This window comes from Dendropsophus ebraccatus, chromosome 15 (assembly GCF_027789765.1).
Source record: "Dendropsophus ebraccatus isolate aDenEbr1 chromosome 15, aDenEbr1.pat, whole genome shotgun sequence".
Classification (NCBI taxonomy): domain Eukaryota; kingdom Metazoa; phylum Chordata; class Amphibia; order Anura; family Hylidae; genus Dendropsophus; species Dendropsophus ebraccatus.
The window spans coordinates 32,328,842-32,345,883 of record NC_091468.1 but is presented as its reverse complement, the minus strand read 5'-3'; the positions used below and the strand labels follow the sequence as shown (position 1 = coordinate 32,345,883).

Sequence of the window (17,042 nt, the reverse complement as noted above, 5' to 3'; positions counted from 1 at the left end):
CTGGCTGAGTGAAGGGCCAATGTCTGCATCATTTAAATGTGGGCATTCATTGGGAACGCTCACGGTTAAAAGACTGGAGTACAGCACAGAAGCTGGTGACCGTGAGATTATAATGGGGGCAATCTCCCTGGGCCCCCCTGGAGCTCGGTTGCCCAGATTGCCCTCATTATAATCCGCCTATGGATATGGGGCCCAAATCAGAGCACTTCTGATACAAAGAAATCCACCAATTGGCAATTTGTCCTAGCAGTAAACTGGAATTAATTAAAACTTAGCTTTTAATTAAACTATTAAAAATCTTAATGAGCTAAAGCTACTAGAAAAGAAAGCCCCAATTACATCCAATAATATGGAAATAAACAAACAGGGGTACCTAGATATACAGTGGCATGATTGTTCAGGTTAGGTACATCAAAGCAATCAGTATGTAATTATAATTCACGATTCTGAAGATTGCTCCCAATAGGTGGTATTTATGAATGCTTCAGATGATTGCTGTAAATTAAGAAAATAATCAAAAATAGACCAAAGCACTTGATACTCGGGGAAAAAAGGCTAGTCTGAAAAATCCTATTACCTATTTTCCGTAAAAATGGAAGTGGGGTTCATCAGGAGAGATGACTGAACAACAAAAATTGTCCAGATGATAAAAGTGATGAAAAGAAAACAATGTGATATGACGGTCTAAAAAATGCAGATCCGTAAATGTGGACAGCATTTGCAGACGTGTTAAAGAGTCCTTAAGCTCTGTTTGGTTTTGGTTTATTATTAGAGATGAGCGAACCGGGTTCAGGTTCGAGTCGTTCCGAACCCGAATGTTCGGCATTTGATTAGTGGTGGCTGCTGAACTTGGATAAAGCTCTAAGGTTGTCTGGAAAACATGGATACAGCCAATGACTATATCCATGTTTTCCACATAGCCTTAGGGCTTTATCCAACTTCAGCAGCCACCGCTAATATAATGCCGAAAGTTCGGGTTCGGATCGAGTCGAGCATGCTCGAGGTTCACTCATCTCTATTTATTATGTGACTGACAGGTCTGCTGACCTTCAAACAAACGCTTGTTCAGGTGTGTGCTCTTTGAGACCAGGAGAACATTCCAATTGGGTTAGGACTGGACTCCTGATCCAGTATAAATATTTCTTAGAGATACTGCAGGGGTTGCTGGCTATTGAGTTCTGCTCCTGCTAGGAGTCCGTATCTCTGTTGTTTATATGCTTTGATCCTTTGCTTTGCCTTCTGATTATGCTTGTTGTCTGCCTGCCCTGACCATTTTGCCCGTTAGTTGACAATACTCAGATATCAGAGTAAGGTGTCAGTCTTGTGTAAAGATGATTCTTGACTTTGACTTTTGATGTCCTAATCAGGGTTCAGGTGTCACACTTGTGTAAAATTGATTCTTTACTCTGTGGAGGAAGTAAGGAAGTAAGGAAGTGATGTCTTCCTCCTCAGATCTCGCACAGTAACAGTTCCAGTGTAAGCCATGTGCCGGGGTGGGCTTCCCAGGATACAGCAAAGTTATGAACTAGGAAATCGACTCCAACACCAGGTTAAACAAAACTGTACTTTACTGAAACATGTAAAGGTAGGGGTGTCAATAATTTATAAGTGCCTTATGTCGCTGAGAGAAGTGTAATTTGGAAGTCAGGGTACCTGGGAGTCCGAGATAGGGGAGGTGGTTAACTGGGATGTGGTCTATCGTAACATGAAAGCAGCATCAGTTTCAGGGAATCACCAGGTAATACAATTCCAGATAGTGCATAGACTATATTATACCCCAGCATTTCTTCATAAAATAAATTAACTTAAGGATGGCAACTGCCCGAGATGCCTAAGCAGTGTTGGGGATCTTCGCCATATGTTGTGGTCATGTGTTAAGCTGAACTTTTATTGGGAGAACATAATACTAAATATAGAGAAGGACCTGGGACAACATGTGGAAAAGGACCTGCGGTTGGTAATATTGGAGGACACATCCAAGATGAACATGAACTTAGATAGGAAGCAAAGAAGAATGTTGCTTGGGAAGTTATTCTATGCAAAACTAATAATAATGAGAAATTGGATATCTTCTTCTCCGCCCAGTTTAAGTGAGTGGACACGATGTGTTAAGTGGCACGAGATTGTGTAGTGATGCGAAAGGTTTAATGGTGGGTGCCTCTTTCTCCCTCTTTTTTTTTTTTTTTCTTCTTTCTCTCTGCGTGGCCCCAGGGGTAGGGGAGGAGGGTGGGGGTTTTGGAGGGGAAGGTGGGGGGTGGGGGGAAGGATTTTGTGATTAATGCTAATAATGGGTGCAGTTTGTTTATGATTCTGTAAGATTGTGAATTTATGGATTTATGCTATTTAAATTAATGGAAAATTAATAAAGATAATTAAAAAAGGTAGTAACTCAAATATCCCAAAATTACTGTATATACAACAAGCCGAGACCCCTGTGCTACACAGTATGCCCCTGGAAATATGTTGTATAAATACAAACATACTAAATTTGCCTACTAGCGGCTTCGGATAGGCCGGTCGCCATAAACCTATTAATCCCCTATATAATCAGGAGCTATCATGTTTGGGTGCGTCTCATGGGCTGTTGCGGTGTAGCACAGCAGCTTACAATCTTATAAACTATTTACACTGTTATCAAACCACAAATAAGAACATAACAAGATAAATGGCTGAGTATGCTGTGATGTCTCTTACACAGTATAATGTGGCCTGTCACAGACAATAGCCCTAACTAAACTATCTACAGGCCCAATATCTGTCCTGAAAAGTTTAACGTGCACGCTAATGACCTGGGTCACTTTTAGATAGATGGCTGATCGTGGTTACTGAACGAGGGGGGCCCTCTTGCCAAAGTCTTGTAACAAAGATAAAAGAAAGAAGAACAGCGCTCCATGGCATAATACAGACTAATGCAATAGATGAGAGCGAGTGATGAAATGCTCTCATCTGGTTGTGTTGTGTGATATAGAGGCACAACACTCAAAACAGTATGTGTAGTGAACCGCAGCCACTCCTCGAGTTAATCCACATAGGGATCGATATGATCAAGAAAACCTCCACTCCACCACCAGGTACTGTAGGCCGCAGGTCCGATAAAACATCAAAGGATATAATATTAAAAGTTTTATTGTAAAAGACAATTAAAATGCGACACAATGCGTTTCTAAACCGCTCTGGTTTCTTATTCAAGGAAACACTTGAATAAGAAACTGGAGCGGTTTAGAAACGCGTTGTGTCGCATTTTAATTGTCTTTTACAATAAAACTTTTAATATTATATCCTTTGATGTTTTATCGGACCTGCGCCCTACAGTACCTTGTGGTGGAGTGGAGGTTTTCTTGATTGTAACAAAGTACTCCTATACAAGGCTCAAGTAGTGCGGTCCATGCGCACCCAACACTATCCAACACAAAACCGAAAAAGAATTTATAACGGATGCAAGACCAGTATATATAAATTTACTTTATTGTTTACATATCAGAAAGTGAAATTGTTTAAAAAAAAGATACATCACAAGGGGGCTGGAGCTAATACAAATCCCCATAAAAGCGGTGGATTAACAAGGTTCTTATATATAAAATATACCGTCACAGAGCAAAATTCAAAATGATGAACCTATACATGTACTGGGCACTGGGCTGGTACTACATACAATAGATAAATATAACTCACAGAGAGTATATAAAGATAAATAAATACCATCTTCCTATAATAAAACATTACCCATACGTGTCCTTAGTTCATGTATCCACCTCACCGTACACCCGACGCACGTTTCGCTTGTTGCTTTATCACCCTCGATAAAGCAACAAGCGAAACGTGCGTCGGGTGTACGGTGAGGTGGATACATGAACTAAGGACACGTATGGGTAATGTTTTATTATAGGAAGATGGTATTTATTTATCTTTATATACTCACTGTGAGTTATATTTATCTATTGTATGTAGTACCAGCCCAGTGCCCAGTACATGTATAGGTTCATCATTTTGAATTTTGCTCTGTGACGGTATATTTTATATATAAGAACCTTGTTAATCCACCGCTTTTATGGGGATTTGTATTAGCTCCAGCCCCCTTGTGATGTATCTTTTTTTTAAACAATTTCACTTTCTGATATGTAAACAATAAAGTAAATTTATATATACTGGTCTTGCATCCGTTATAAATTCTTTTTCGGTTTTGTGTTTGATTGTAACAAAGATGGAATTCGTTTCTCTCCACAACTGGATTTTAAACAGCTCCTATGCTGTCTCAGCAAATCTCTCAACGGGCCCCAGTCACAGACCATTATAGCTGCTCTCCACAGCAGTTATGGGGTCCTGGAAGAAGGATACTTCATGTGGATGGCATCAGGTCTCTTAGCCTGCTATAGCCAGCTGTCTCATCAAAATAGCTGCTCAGACTTCCCTCATCTGCTGCTGCTGCTTCCCTTAGGTATATCTTCCAACTGCCAGGTTTGTCTCCCTTGGCAACAGCACAGCCTTAAAGGGGAAGTGCAGCGCTAAACATTTATTCACAAAATAACACACATTTCAAAGTTATACAACCTTGTAATGTGTGTTATGTATGTGAATGGCCCCCTTCCCCATGTTTCCCCCCACCCAAGCTAGACCCGGAAGTGTTGGTGCAATATACTTACCGCACTCGTGTCGAACCCCGGCCGCACTCATTCTGGCCCCCCTCTGCCGCTTCACCAGCTGCTCAGCCACAATTGGCTGAGCACAGTTATGCTCTGCCAATCACGGCTGAGCAGCTGATGGCGCGACATAGGGGGGCCGGCATGAGGGACGGATGGAGCAGTTTGTCCGGCCTCCCGAAGACGACATCATTGTCACAAGATGGCGTCTGGGGGTCGACACGAATGCGGTAAGTATAATGCACCAACATTTCCGGGTCTAGCGTGGGTGGGGGGAAACACAGGGAAGGGGGCTATTCACGTACATAACACACATTACAAAGTTGTATAACTTTGTAATGTGTGTTGTTTTGTGAATAAATGTTTAGCGTCACACTACCCCTTTAACAACACAGTCTGTGTGCTGCAAAACAGTGACATCTTGTGGCCATATACAGAATGTCAGATAAATCATATGTCATACATATTATTAAATACAGTTACATCTCTGGTTGTTTCACCATCTCACACCAGTGTGGTGTACCACAAAGGGTGTTACTAGTTTGTACACCCCTTGCAAAAGCCTGTACTCTAAGTAAAAGTGGTAATGAAGTAGTACCTAAGTTTTGCCACTAGATGTTGCTAGTATGTATATCTTGTATCTATACATTACATACCCTGGAGGAAGTTGTCACATGGGGAGAGGAAGTGAATCCAGTGAAATTTAATCTGGAGTGTGATAGTGGACAGACACACATGGGAAGCACAGACACTCTTTTCTTGAAAGCAGCACTTCTACTCACTAAGCACTGCTAAACACTCACACAGGGGACAAAGTCAGAGATTCCAGCCCATGCCAAAAACAAGTCTAAAGGTGCAGGACAGTATCCTGAAGCAAGAGGAACTGATCCGGATAGAGCATAATTGCTAGAAGCCTACAAACTCTATCTCGCAGTTCAGGTGTAACCGGGAAAACCTGACCACTCTGCCAAACCCAGGTAACAAGGTCAGTACTTCTCTGTACTCACTCTACTTCTCAGCACACAACCAAGCCTGCACGGCTATTCTACTTCTCAAGCTCTCAGCAAGTCTTGTCAGTCAAGTCCAAAGTGTATTGTCAAGTCACAAGTCAACTGTATACTTCTGTATCAAGTATACCTAAAGTAAAGAGGACTTTATTTATGGTAACAGGACTCTGTGATTATAACTTAAACACCAACACAATAATTGCACCTTCCTTGGGTGATCTCCCCTTTCTGTGGGTGGCGGTACCAATAGTCCAGGTGGGTCACAACTCCACTCTGGACCACCATTATAAGCACCCATGTGACCATCTCACAGCCTGGGAAGTCACCGACCACAGGATAAAGGGTATAGCTCGCCACTCTAAACTAAAAGCAGGTGTGCCTCCATACCTGTGTGCCCACGTAAGCTATATCTCGACTACCCACCACAGAAGTGGCATCACACAGTACCATCTGGCAAGTGAGTCAAGTCAAACCTCACAGCAGTGTACCACACCAGGCATCCACGTGCTGCGAGAGCTGTGCCATATAACCTGCCATACCTTTCATCCATGTAGCCAGGTCTTGCAAACGGTCAGCTAAGGACGATTCAACAAGCATGCTGAACCGTTGGGATTGCTGACATGGATATAGGCCTATGAAAATGTTAGTATTGGGATGGGGAGACACAAGGACAGGTGAGCCCTGAAGCTGACACCTGTCCCTACCTACTTACCTCAGATGCTTTAGTAGCAAACAGACAACTTGGTGAAAGTCCCTGATCTTACTAAAGTAAAGGCCACAATAAATACTTTTTACATAATACCCCCCAGATCGGCCACTGTTCGTGCTTGACCGTATGCCTAGCGCTTTGTGGTCTGCCTGTGGAGCTTGTGGTGGCTGGTACCTTGATCTATTCACCTGCGCCATTGTGAAGAGGGAAATACGTCTCTGCAGCGTCTTTGCAGAAATATTTTCCGGAGACCAGACAAGCCAGGAGCTTTCACAGGCAAAGCACAAGATGTGGGCTGCGTTTGCAAAAAAAAAGACAGATGGAAAAAAAAACGGATGCATTTGTGTGCATCTGTTTTGATCCGTTTTTCCATTGACTTCCATTGTAAAAAAAAACAAAAAAAAAAACGGAATAAACGGATCGTTTTTTTTTTTTACGGACACAAAAGTAGTGTCAGCTACGTTTTTGTGTCTAGCAAAAAAAAAACTGATCCATTTTGATCTGTTTTTTGTTTTTTTTTTACAATGGAAGTCAATAAAAAAAACGGATCAAAACAGATGCACACAAATGCATCCGTTTTATCATCCGTTTTTTTTTTTAAAAAAACGGATGAAAAAAACAGATTGCAAAAACGCAGTGTGAACCCAGCCTAAGTTTCAGTGCCTATGTGGCCTGTATGAAGAATCCTTTTTAGTATTGTAAGTGTTATTGACTGCCCTGTACAATAACAAGGGGATCAAAAGGAGGGATTAAGCTACTGGGCATGTGTTAGCTTGTGATACCTCTGGCACTGTACAGATACAATGAATCGAGGAGGGGGAAAAAAAACACAAGGGGAGATCATTGCAATTATTGGAAAGCAATATCTAGACAGTGGAGCATATTATATTTTTTAGAACAGGTTTGTAGTCCTGTGGTTCTATTCTTACTCAAAGTAGCAAGAATTCTGCAGCTTGTTTTGTCAGTCTAAAGAAAATTTTTCAATATGCAATTATCCATTATGTGACTGCATATTTTACTAAAAGTATCCAGCACCTCTTGATGATAACTTTAAATTGTCACTGTTTGTGAAATAACTAAAAATTTTACTGTATACTTTGTCACGTGGAACAAAATTTTCAAATCACTTCCTTATGCACAGCCGATATTTTATGTCAAATAATGACTGTTTCCTTTCATTACATCATTACATGTTATTATGGAAAATGGAAAATCTGAAGGGAAAATGTAAAATTATATTTAAATCAGGAAAACTTTTGCTTGCATACAAGCAGACACAATTGAGTTTAATTTATCAAAACTTCTAAAGGAAAAATTACCTTGTATCCAGTAGCAACTAGTAAGACCTTAGCTTTCCAAAGTCTGCATTGTTATTTAGTACGTGGGCAACAAAAACAGTACTTTTTCAAAAAGTTTTGATAAATAAGATGTTTAGATTGATCAACTTGGAAACTATGAACACTAGAGTCAAGGAGACCTCATTAAGCCTCCTTCATGTCTTCTGTGACTGAGGGATAGCACCACAGCCAGTGATTGGCTGAGTAGGCTGTCATTTTTGTGCCTCAAGAGTGACAGCCCACTTAGCTAATCACTGGCTGCGGAGCTGACCCTTCTTGGTCAATCAGTGATTGGCTGAGTGGACTATCACTCTCTGCTCAGCCGATCACTGACTGACTTAGCAGGGACATATCCGTGGCCAGTGATTAGCTCACGGGCTGTCACTCTTGTGACAGCCTGCTCAGCCAATCACTGACAACAGTGCTATCCCTCAGTCAGTGATTGCCTAAGTGTGCTTGAGGCAGCTGAAGACATGGAACAGAACACCAGGAGAGCAGCAATAAGTGAGAAAACCATTTTTGCTTCTTTATGAGTTTTGTTAATAAATTTATAAAAAAATTAGCTCCGTCAACGAAGCAATTTGTTTTGCAAAATTTGCAGCAAATTCAGCTTTGTTGGATTCACTTTGTTCATCTCTACTTTTGATAAGTTATAGAGACATCTCACATGTTTCTATTGGTTGTAGTGTTCAGATCACAACCAATCAGAAGAACAAATAGGGAGAAGTCTGCACTATATGGTCTCTATATACTCTGCAGCTCAACTCTCAACTCTGCAGTGCATTTTATTCTGGCTCTGTGTTACATAACTGAGAGAGCCATAAAATATAAGTATATGGGGCCATCTTTCCATGGGTGAATGGAAGGGGTTTATAAAAAAAAAAAAAGCCCCACTTGTGTTCCCCATAGTAAATTGGCCCCCTCTTGTTCCCATCTAAGTAGTTAAGCCACACTTCTGCATCTCATGGCATTAATCCCTTTTTGTGACTCTTGTAGTAAATAAGACCCCTCCTTGGCCCCTGATAGGAGTTAGACCCCCTTGGGTCCTTCATATTAGAAAGGAATTCCCCATGTGCCTTTTGTAGTAGTTACCCCCCTTTGATAATTAACCCCTTAGCGACCCATGATGTACCTGGTACGTCATGGTGCCGCGGGGGGTCATCAGAGCGGGGTCCCGCCGGGACCCCAATCTGAACGGCGCTGATCCCGGCTGACATGTTCCCGTTGCCGCGCCGGCTAATTAAGCCTCTAAGTGCAGCTGTCAAACCTGACAGCTGCATTTAGAGGCTTTGATCTGTGCATCCCTGGTGTCTAGTGGGACGGATGCGTTTGCGGGGGGAGATGCATTTTTATGCCCGTGGCGGGCCTCAGCATCGGAATGACGCTGATCCAGGCTTGGCAATAGATTGCTGTGGCCTGCAGCAGGCCATAGCAATCTATCACCGATCTGATTAATCTTTGCTGTGTATATACACAGCATTGATCTCTATGAGAGATCAGTGCTGTGTATATACAAGTCCCCAAGGGGGACTTCTAGTTAAAGTAAAAATAAAAGTAAAAATGTTTTTTTATTCATAAAAAATCCCCTCCCCTATTAAAAGTCCACCCCCCTTTTCCCATTTTATAAATATAAATAAATAAACAAATAAATAAACATATTTAGTATCGCCGCCCGCGTAATCGCCCAAACTACTAATTAATCACATTTCTGATCTCACATGGTAAACGGCGTAAGCGCAAAAAAATTCCAAAGTGCAAAATTGCGCATTTTTGGTTGCATCAAATCCAAAGACACCTCACACAGCCCCATAGACCAAAGGATAAAAGCGCTATAAGCATGGGAATAGAGCGATTTTAAGGAACATATATTTGTTAACAATGGTTTGAATTTTTTTACAAGCCATCAGATAATATAAAAGTTATACATGTTACATATCGTTGTAATCGTAACCACTTGAGGAACATGCATAACAAGTCAGTTTTACCTTAGGGCGAACGGCGTAAATGCAAAACTCCCCGAGATCAAAACAAATTCCTTTTTTTTTTTTTTTTTTATTTGACAGCGCAAATGATTTTTTTCCGGTTTCGCAGCATATGTTATGAAAAAATAATTTCTGTCATTGCAAAGTACAATTGGTTTTGCAAAAAATAAGGGCTCATTTGGGTCTCTAGGTGAAAAAATGCAAGCGCTATGGCCTTTTAAACATAAAGTGGAAAAAGCAAAAGTGCAAAAACGAAAATTGGCTTTCACCTTAAGGGGTTATGGGAATGTAAATAAATAAATAAATAAATAAAATAAATTAATAGGCTGGGTTCACACTATGTATATTTCAGTCAGTATTGTGGTCCTCATATTGCAACCAAAACCAGGAGTGGATTAAAAACACAGATACGATCTGTTCACACAATGTTGAAATTGAGTGGATGGCCGCCATATAACAGTAAATAAAGGATAATTTTTTACTCACCGTAAATTTTCTTTCCTGTAGTCCGAAGCAGCAGCACAAATGGGGAAGATCCTATCTTCCTGCAATGGTAGGACAGATGGTACTAATAAAAGAAGATTGATTAGGAGCCCTATAAGAAGGCCATACAGACCCCTCCTCCTTGTGTCAATTCTAACGACAAAAAAATGTAAAATTCATATTAAAATCTTAGTTAACCCTTAGGGGACACAGCCAGTTTTGGCATTTATGACACAGCCAAATTTTTCAAATATGACATGTGTCATTTTATGCCTCTGTAACTTTGGAATGCTTTTATCAATCCTTGTGATTCCAAGATTGTTTTTTTGTGACATATTCTACTTTATGTTAGTGGTAAATTTGGATCGATACCTTTAGCATTTTTTTGTGAAAAACTCCAAAATGTTGTGAAAAATGTAAAAATTATTGCATTTCTCTAAATTTGAAAGTTTCTGCCAATAAGGAAGATAGTTATACCACATAAATTATTGATTAATTCATATCTATAACAAGTCTACTTTATATTGGCAGCATTTGGTGAACATACTTTAACTTTTTTTGGGATTTTAGAGACCGTAATTGTTTAGTAGCAACTTTCAAAATGTTTGTGAAAATTTAAACTCAGATTTTTTTAGGGACCAGATCAGTTTTGAAGCATATTCTAGAGGCCTGTTTACTAGAAAACGCCCATAATTCACCCCATTTTGAAATCTTCACCCTTTCAAGTATTCAAATTGACATTCATACAGTTTTTTAACCCTTTACGCATTTCACAGGAATAACTTCAAAGAAAGTGTGGAAAGTAAAAATTTCCACTTTCTTTGCAGAGATCCCAATTCAATCCTATTTTTTTCATACCAAACCAGCTATAAAAAGTAAAATGTAATAAAACATTTATTCCTCTGAATCTGCAGTTTTTATTAATACCCCATTTGTGGACATAAAGTGCTGCACAAGCGCACAACATGACTTAGAAGAGAGGGAGCACCCTTTGGATTTTGGAGCGTGGATTTGGCTGGAATAAATGTAGGAGACCATGTTACAGTTACAGAGCCCCCCTAGTGCTGAGACAGTGGGAACCCCCCCACAAGTGACCCCATTTTGAAAACTACACCCCTTAAGGAACGTAACAAGGGGTACAGTGGGCATTTTGACCCCACAGGTTTTTCACAGTTTTTTGCAAAAGGGGCCCATGAACATTAAAAATCACATTTTTCACACTTACACGTTAGTGAAACCCCAAATTTTCCAAATTCCAAAAAGCTTGGAGAAGCAAAAGCCCCCCAAAATTTGTAAAGCAATTTCTCCTGAGTAAGAAAATACCCAATTTGTGAACGTAAAAAATTGTATGGACGCACAACACGGCTCAGAAGAGAAGGAGCACCTCTGTCCGTGTGTGCACTCCTACTGTAGCAGTAAATGCAACGACGTTTACTGACACTAACGAAGGCTGATGTTTATTAACGGATGCTGAATTACACTAACAGACACTGACACTAACTGACGTTGATGCTTACTAACAGACACTGGCGGTTACTAACGGACGCTGACTGATGCTTACTAACAGACACTGACTGGCGCTTACTAATGCACGCTGACTGACACTTACTAACGGATGCTGACTGACGCTTACTAACGGACACTGACTAATGATTACTAACGGACACTGACTGACACTTACTAACGGACACTGACTAACGATTACTAACGGACACTGACGCTTACTAACGGAAACTAACGATTACTAACGGACGCTGGCTGATGCTTACTAACAGACACTGACTGGCGCTTACTAATGCACGCTGACTGACACTAACGGACGCTGACTGACGCTTACTAATGGACACTGACTGACGCTTAGTAACGGACAATGACTAACGATTACTAACGGACACTGACTAACGATTACTAACGGACACTGACTGACGCTTACTAAAGGACACTGACTGACGCTTACTAACGGACACTGACTAACGATTACTAACGGACACTGACTGACGCTTACTAACGGACACTGACTAACGATTGCTGGCTGACGCTTACTAACAGACACTGACTGGTGATTACTAATGCACACTGACTGACACTTACTAACAGACACTGACTGACGGTTACTAACGGACACTGACTAACGATTACTAACGGACGCTGACTGGCGCTTTCTAACTGACGCTGACTAAGATCTCCCTTATCAATGGGAGATCACAGGGGAGGGGGGATTTATTATGTGTGTGTGCAGGCCCGGATTGGTAATCTGGCGGGCCGGGCAAATGCCCGCTGGGCCGCCAGATTACCAGTCAGTGGGGCCGCTGGTCCTGCTGTAAACTTGCATCGGCCCTCTGCAGTGGCTGAGAGAACAGTGTGGCCGGCCGCCGCGCTGTTCTCTCAGCCTCTGGCAGTGTGACTGGGCCGGAATATTCTTCCCCTGCTCCCCCCTCCCCTCTGCCTATTTCCCTATACCTCAGCATAACGGAGGTGCCGCACAGGCCGTCTGCTTCAACTTCCTCTCTCACATCTGACGTCATTTCCTGCAGGGGATCAGCTTCCTGGAGGAGAGAGGAGAAGAAGTTGCCCCACGCTGCAGCACTGAGAGGCTGCTGACTGAGGTGTCAGTCAGAGGGGGGCCCGGGCCTGTCATCTGCCCCCTGCTGGGCTGTGTGAGGAAGCAACCAAGTCTCCCTCCCCCTCACAGTGATTTCATCATCTCCTTCCTGCTCTGCAGTCGGAGGGGCCGGGGAGAACCATGCTGGCTGTGAGGGAGGAGGACCTGCCAGGACCAGAGAACTAAGGAGCTTAGTGATGAGAAGTAAGTGATTGTATGTGTATGTGTAAGTGTGTTACTATATGGAGTGTGTTCAAGTGTGTAATGTACACAGTATATGTGTGTTCAGTATATAGTGTATGCATGCCTCTAGTATGTTTATGATGTATGTATATGTGTGTTCAGTATATAGTGTATGCATGCCTCTAGTATGCTTATGATGTATGTATATGTGTGTACAGTATATAGTGTATGCATGCCTCTAGTATGTTTATGATGTATGTATATGTGTGTTCAGTATATAGTGTATGCATGCCTCTAGTATGTTTATGATGTATGTATATGTGTGTACAGTATATAGTGTATGCATGCCTCTAGTATGTTTATGATGTATGTATATGTGTGTACAGTATATAGTGTATGCATGCCTCTAGTATGTTTATGATGTATGTATATGTGTGTACAGTATATAGTGTATACATGTCTCTGTAGTATGTTTATGATGTATGAATATATGTATAGTGTGTGTGTGTGTGTGTGTGTAGATGTGTGAATAGTGTATACATGCCTCTGTAGTATGTTTATGATGTATCAATATATGTATAGTGTGTTTGTGTATTTGTATGTACAGTTTATAGTGTATACATGCTTCTGTAGTATGCTTATGATATATTGTATGCATGTATGTGCAGTAGGCATATGTGTATATAATTTTATGTTTGTACAGAATGTTCTCATATATGATATGCATGTGTTAAAAAAAATCCAGAGGACTGCATCTACTTCATGCAAAAATTGTGCCTTCTTATTCTGACATATTGCACATACAGTATTACATATTTTTTGTATATGCAATATGGCAGAATATGAAAACACATTTTTTGTATGAAGGAGATGCTGTCCTAGTTTATAGTCTCCATTGTGTGACAGGGATGCCATGGGTTGGTTGTAGTGTGCCCATCCCAGGGTATCGGCAGTACACAGCACTACAGAAAGTGTATGCTGCCAGTGTTAGACACATTGCGCTGACATGTGACCATACCTGAACTGTAGCGTCAGCACAATCTGTTTAATGCCGGCTACATGTGTACGTACGTATGTATATATATATATATATGTATGTATGCACAGTGTGTGCTGGGTGTTTACACCACTGGAATAATCTGTAATAATCTGTAGTTAAAGGGGTAGTGCGGCGGTAAACAATTATTCACAGAATAACACACATTACAAAGTTATACAACTTTGTAATGTATGTTATGTCTGTGAATGGCCCCCTTCCCCGTGTCCCACCACCCCCACCTGTGTACCCGGAAGTGTGGTGCGCTATACATACCTGTCACGTGCCGACTCGTCTCCGATCCTCAGTCATCAGATGCTCAGCCGCGATTGGCTGAGCACAGTTATGCTCAGCCAATCGCGGCTGAGCATCTGGTGACACTGAAGAGGGTGGCCGGCACTCAGGACGGTCGGAGGGATTCGGCCCGGCCGTCCGAAGACGACATCGCTGACTGAAGATCGGAAACGAGTCGGCACGTGACAGGTATGTATAGCGCACCACACTTCCGGGTACACGGGTGGTGGTGGTGGGACACGGGAAAATGGGCCATTCACAGACATAACATACATTACAAAGTTGTATAACTTTGTAATGTGTGTTATTCTGTGAATAATTGTTTACCGCTGCACTACCCCTTTAAATGTGACTGTAAATATATGTAGGATTCCATAGACAAAAGTCCAGCACTTTCTTCCTATGTAATTATATTCACATCTTTATTGTAACTCCCTGATACAAGACGCCATCACCATCACATGATGCAGTTGTTGGTAACAAGGGTGTCTTACATTATGGATCTGTTATGAAGCTGTGAATTCTAATACACCAGAACGAGGTGCTGGACTTTTGTCTGTCAGGCTATGTTCACACACACTTTTTTGAGCCATAAGCCGCATTCACACGTTCCGTGTTCTGCACGGAACATGAATGTGGAATGCCTGTAACGGACTCTCCCCCGCCCGGACAGCATCTGTGATAAGATGCTGGGAGCGGGGGAACTGTACAGATATGCGCCGCACTGTAATGACAAAGCCGCACGGCTGCTTCATTACAGCATATCTGTACAGTTCCCCCGCTCCCAGCATCTTATCACAGATGCTGTCCGGGCGGGGGAGAGTCCGTTACAGGCATTTCACGTCCGTGTTCTGCACAGAACACGGACGTGTGAATGCGACCATACAGTAGCTGCTCATAAAGTCCTAAAAGGTCCATAACAGTTTATTATGTTCAATTAAACTTGATATTAAAATGTCTGTTTGCGCACACATGTAGTGACTTTATGGTCATAATCATCACTACAGAATTTAATAGGATAATCCAGAATTAGAAAAACATGGTTGTTTTCTTCCAAAAACAGCGCCACCCTGTCCTCAGGTTGTGTGTGTTATTGTATTAGAACTCAGCTCCATTCACTTCCCTGGAAATAAGCTGCCTCTTTGCAAAGTGACACTAGTTGAGGGGCTATGCAGCTTCTAATATATCATCCGGTCATCAGTATTGTTCTATGGATAGTAGTCTGCAGCTACTACAGTATAAGCAGGGCCTGTGTGGGCCGCCATATCCATACACTTCATATATTGGTGACCTGGAGTGTATTTTAATAGTGTCACCTTCATCTTCATGTTAAATTTATTATTTTATTGGGTATTAACAAACACAAATTTTTAATAATAGGGTCACGTCCAAGGTGTGAGTGGGGCATTGGCCCTTTTGTTAGGGAGGCCCCAGACACTTTGGCAAAGGTTACTTTGTGAAGCAATACACACGGGTATGATGCTGGAACAAGGATCCTAAAATGTTTGTCTGGTAGATCCTACAGAGGGGAGTCACGGCCGGAGAAGTCTTCATGATAGGCGAGCAAGAAAAAGAGAACAACTTTAGCAAAAACATCACTTGCAATTCATGCAGAGAAGACGCCTCCTGTAAGTCACTGGATGTAATTGCACTATAAGCACTCCTTTTATAATCATCCTTTTTATTACCAGCTGAAGTGTCACAGTGACAGCCGCAGCACCGCCATGTATGTAAATCAGTCAGAGCAGGAAGGCTCCTCCTCTGTGACACTTCAGCTGGTAAAGAAAAAGGATGATTATTAAAGTTTACACTGGACTAAAAGTCCTGTCACTGATACTGTATCTCCCCGGCACCTTTCTACAGCTCTGTACCTAGTATGGACCTCACAGATTCCCGTACATACCTAATCTATTGCGGATTTGGTGCTGCTGAAATACATAAATATGCACAAAAGATTTTTTCTTTTTTATGTGTTGATGGTAGGGTTCAATATTTAAGGAAGTAGTGAGTAGTGAGTAGAATTCGCTACAGCATGTATAGTACAATGCTATCTCTAATTTATAAGGAAGGATATGGTATGTGGGCTGCTGAGGTTTGAGTGCCAGGGCTGATTTTAAGTCCCAGTCCGGCCCTGTGTGTGTGTTTTGTGTATACACTATGTGGATGCAGGCTCTGATCTCCTCACATAGCATGTAGCTAGTGGGGGATCAGACCCTGCATCCAGCCTCTGGTCCTCACTGTCAGACACTGTGATTGACAGCTCTGATCACAGAGCTGTCAATCACAGTACAGAGAAGCAATGTGACCAGCATCATTGGACAAACGCTGGTCACATGCTTCCCAGGAGGAGGCCGTCCCTGGATCCCTGAGCTCAGGGTGAGTCCCGGGACCAGGGGGCGTGGCTACCGCGGACGGGGGTGCCGATCGCGGGGGGGCGCGGGAATCGCGCGGGGGGGGGGCAGCGATCGTGAGGGGGGGGGTCATCAGAGGCAGGGGAGGAGGAGAGGGAGGGATCTCTGCCCCAGCTTCCCCCGGTCCCGGACCTCAGCAGAGACCGGGACCGGGGGTTACTGATGACTGTGCACCAGCATCAGTGGATCGTTACCGATCCCCTGATGCCGGTGATTGCCTTTCCTGGACCCCTGCTGGGGGTCCAGGAACGGCTTCAATAAACTGTCAGCTATCAGCTGACAGTTTAGTTTCAGCTCCCGGTCACTGTTTACATAAACAGTGAGCACCGGGAGCCGGGAAGTTATAGTACGTCCTGGTGCG

The 17,042-nt window shown here is 42.3% G+C and overlaps 1 long non-coding RNA gene across 1 annotated transcript in view; it reads left to right on the top strand.

The window, feature by feature from the left end:
- Positions 1-15,987, top strand: part of LOC138774213 (uncharacterized) — a 472,916-nt gene extending 456,929 nt beyond the window's left edge. Inside the window, exons 2-3 of the long non-coding RNA XR_011360267.1 lie at positions 12,690-12,961; positions 15,787-15,987. This is a non-coding gene — a long non-coding RNA (uncharacterized lncRNA). The remainder of the gene's footprint in view (positions 1-12,689; positions 12,962-15,786) is intronic.
- The last annotated feature ends 1,055 nt before the right edge of the window (positions 15,988-17,042 follow it).